Genomic DNA, 4,461 nt, shown 5'->3' with positions numbered 1-4,461 from the left:
TCCCTACGTGTTTCTAATCCTTTAGTCTTTTAAACTCCAGTGGATACAAAACTAGCCTGTCCAAACTTTCCTCATAAGACAACCCTCGCAGTCCATTAATCTTGTCAAATTTTCCTGCTTCCAATGCATTTAAACCCTTCCTTAAATAAGGAAAGCAATATGTGTTCAGTACTCCAGATGTGGTATCACCAGTATCCTGTGTAACTGAATCTCCCTACTTTTGCAATTGATTCTCTTTGCAATAAATGATAACATTCCTTGTTACTTGCAGTACCTGCACAATAACATTTTGCAGTTCATGCACTAGGGTATCCAGATCCCTCTGCATTTCAGAGCCCTGCAATCTGTCACCATTTAGATATATTTTTCTGACAAAATGGACAATTTCACATTTTCCATATTATACTTAATTTACCAGATTTTTGCCCTGTCCCTTATCATATGTATATCCCTTTGAAGCCTCCTTATGTCCTCTTGACAACAAAAGTTCCTACCCATCTTTGCATCATCAGCAAATTTAGCAACTCTTCATCCAAGGCATTTATATAAATTGTATAGAGTTGAGGCCTAGCACTGATCCCTTTGGCACACTACTCATTACAGTCTGCCAATCAGGAAATGACCTATTTATGCCTACTCTCTGTTTCTGGTTAGCTAGTCAATGTCCTACCCACATCAATATGTCATCCCCAAACCATGGAATTTTTATTTTCTGTAATAATGTCTGGTGTGGCATCTTATCAAATGCCTTCTGGAAATCTAAGTACAGTACATCCACTGATTCCCCTTCATCCACATAAATAAACTCCAATAAATTAGTTAAACATGATTTCCCTCTCACAAAATTATGTTGACTCTGCCTGATTACCTTGAATTTATCCTAAGTGTCCTCCAATCCCTTATTCCTCAAATGCTTCTTTGGCTTCTCCTTAAACACATCACACTATTTGCTTCAACTATTCTTTGTGGCAGCAATTTCTAAACTCTCGCCTGTTTTGGGTAAAAAAGCTTCTCCCAAATGCTGTTAGATTATTTTGTGATCGTCATATATCAATGGCCACTTGCTATACTCATCCCCACAAGTGAAACATCCTCTCTGTATCTAGTCTACTTAAAATCTTTCCAATTAATTGATGAGCCAGGACTTTTAACATGAGAGCTTTACAGCTGCAGAAGATATTTTACTAACAACTTATCCTTCATGGCTTTTTTTAAAATCCAAAGTATTAAAAACTGCATTATAGCACCACATTAACAATGAGCACAGGAACTATTAAATGTTACCTGACATATTGCAAATTTCATTGCTTAGTCTTCAGCACTAAAATATGCCTTTGGCTCGATGCTAAAATTCCAACCTTTAATCAAAAGAGGCACAATGTGAACACCTCCATGAAAGCCTTGGCAATTGGCATTTCGGCTCCAAGCTTGGGATACTTGTGTTCAGTAGTTGTGGGTGGATTTCCCTCATTGAAGCACTCCCACTATATAGGACTAACAACCCCACTGGCTGTTACAAAGATGGTTAGGATCATGGGAAGAATGTTCTCATCACGTTTTATCAGACTGTTAACCTGCTTGGAAAATGCTCTTTAAAACCTACCCTCCTTAAAACTGCAAAGGCAACAAGTGCATTGTCGTGAGACTGTTGCATGAGAACTGCAAATTTCAATACAAATTGATACAAATTTTTGGTCAATAAAATCTTTCTGACAGATTTAACCAAAGACATGTCAAAAGATCAAAATCTATTGATTTTAGTTATAGCATGTGGCTTTTGCACAGGAGAATATATTGCACAAGTATACTGAATTCACAATCCATTGATTACCATTTTAGAACTTACTTGGTGGTAAATTTCTTGAGTAATCCTGAAAAGGAGTGGTCCCCCTCGTACAAAGCTGATTAACCCATAGTTCTGTAGGGTCTATCAAATCTACCTTGTCAAGAGAATTCCCTTTAAGACTTGGCCCATATTCCCAGCACTCTCCTGAGGGCTCTCAGCCCAGTTTTTAGGGTTCTGGTCACTGTTCACTCTTGACTTCTCAACCCTACAACCAAAACTTAGCAACTTCTTGTTAATATCAAATCGAAACATAGATTTAAAAAGAAAGCTTGCTTTAGAGAAACTATAACTACAACTCACATGGATAAACCTTAAGAAAGTTTAAAAGAAAGTTCAGCAGGACATCCATCATGGCTAATCAAGTTTAATAATCAAATGCAACATGATATTTATTTGAAAATGTAATAGGAGACAACCCCACCTTGAAAATTTCAATTGGTCCAGCATTCACAGTCTTAGTAAGCAACAGTTAGAATGGGTTACCTTGATGACTGGTTATGGTCATTTAAAACGCAGCTAAACAGCACAATGCTCAAATGAGAGGGGTAGTATTCTGGAAGGATGGGATGATAATGGGCCGAAGAGCCCTTACTTTCAGAGTCTAACTTCAACAAAACAAATTGATTTCCAATTGTAATTCCTGACATAACCAAGGGAAAGTGAACAAAAACATGAGAGAAATTGAAAAAAAAGTTTTAAGAACTTGACAACCGATAGTTCTGAGACAATTAAAGGAGTTTGTGGCAGGTATTCCATGCGTAAAGTAAGTAGCCTCAGTGTTAACACAATTTTTGGATAGATGTACAAAAAAAGACTGAATAACATTGACAAAATAGTTTGCTATCCCCTCATTAATTCTGACCCAATAAAGTAGCTGCATTGAATGGAAACAGCAAGGTAGGCCTTCCCAGTTTTAACAGTGTGAAAATGCTATTACAGAAGGCAGCAAAATATCCTTTTCTATTTTTTGTTAAGCCTGTTTTCCCCTTCAACAGTGCTCTGCAGGAAAAGTATTCTATGATCCAAGTAACCCACCCTGTGCTTTAAGTGACCCATGACCCAAGTTGGAGAAACACCACAGGAGCCAAGAACCCCCCACTATCCTTTTTGCAGTCTAATAGTGAAATTGTAAAAATATTTAGTCTGCATTGTAACAAGTTAATGGCTCTTTATACAACTTTATTTCCACACAAACCTATTTATATGCTTCGGTTCCATTTATGTTCGGCAAAAAGCTAAAGCAGAAATCTAAACATCTGGGAGCATTTGTTTCCCCAAGTGATTGCCTATTATAGGCATGGAATGGCCATTGAACCTACTCAAGGGCACGTTTTCTTTCCTCACAAATGACATTTGATATTTCTGGCACATCCCTGTGGGGGAATTGATATTTCCTCTTTTGCAGGCAATCAAAGATCCCATACAAACTTCCGTGTGGCCCTTTATCTTTATCCATGCATTCTCCCTTTGACCTTCCATTGGTGTCTGTGCCTTCTGACCTCTCAACTGAGCTCTGAAATTTCCTCCCTTAAACCTCCACTTCTCTGACCTTTGAGATGCTCTTTAAAACCTATCCTCATTGACCAAGCTTCTGATCATCAGTCTATGTTTGGGCCAATGTCTATTTTTATGTCTGATTGCATTCCTGTGACGTATTCTAGCTGTTTAACTACATTAGAGGCTCTATGTAAAAATGCAATTTGTTGCTTTACATCAAGACCTTCAGGGCAGACAATTAAATTCATGAGACAAAGGCAGAGGCCGGCTGACTCTTGAAGCAAAGCAGAAAAACAAGTACTGCGACGGTCAATCTGGCAGAGAAAAGCTGAGGAACATCAATTGTTGCTTAAGTGCCAGGCTGTCTTAACAGAGTGTTCTAGAAAACAGTTGACCTGGATGTTGAGCTGCCAAATGTTTCTATTTCACATTCACTATTGATTCTGGTCATCAATTTCACATTCACTTTGATGCTCCTCAGTAAAGGAATAAAACAGTTTGGTCATTTTTACCTCCTGCATGTTATAAGCCCAACCTCTTAAGTACCTCACTCTGTTACTAGGAAGAAAAATGAAATGATTGACATGAAAGACGACGAGGAAGGTTCATACGGCAGCAGCTATTACAGTCAGAAGCTTTTTTCTAGCAGTCACTTTGTTTCTGAGTGCAGAGCATGTCAACAACAGAGTAAGCCACTTCACTGGAGTAGTCATGGGGCCTATTCATATTCCATCTGAAAGGCTTCACTTACAAATCTTTAAAAAAGAGACCTTTCACAAACCAAGGCCATTTCAAATTGCTTCACAACCAATGGAGTCCTTTTAGAAAGTAGTCACTATTATTTTGTAGGAAAGATGGCAGTGAATAAGTGCATTAGAAGCTTCCACAAATAGAATCATAGATAACAATGAGATAATGATCAGATAGTCTATTTTAGCAATGCTAGCAAGGGCATGTGGGGAAGCTCCCCTGCTCTCCTCATTGTGCCAGGCCATTTTTACAACCACCCAAGATGGCAGTTAAGGCCTCAGTTTAACATTTCATTGAAAAGATGGCACCTCAGACAGTGAAGTATTCCCTCAGGATTGCACTAAAGTGCCATTTTCGGTTTGGTGCTG

Source organism: Carcharhinus amblyrhynchos, chromosome 6 (genome assembly GCF_965287045.1).
Source record: "Carcharhinus amblyrhynchos chromosome 6, sCarAmb.v2.hapA, whole genome shotgun sequence".
Taxonomy (NCBI): domain Eukaryota; kingdom Metazoa; phylum Chordata; class Chondrichthyes; order Carcharhiniformes; family Carcharhinidae; genus Carcharhinus; species Carcharhinus amblyrhynchos.
This window is presented reverse-complemented; position numbering follows the sequence as displayed.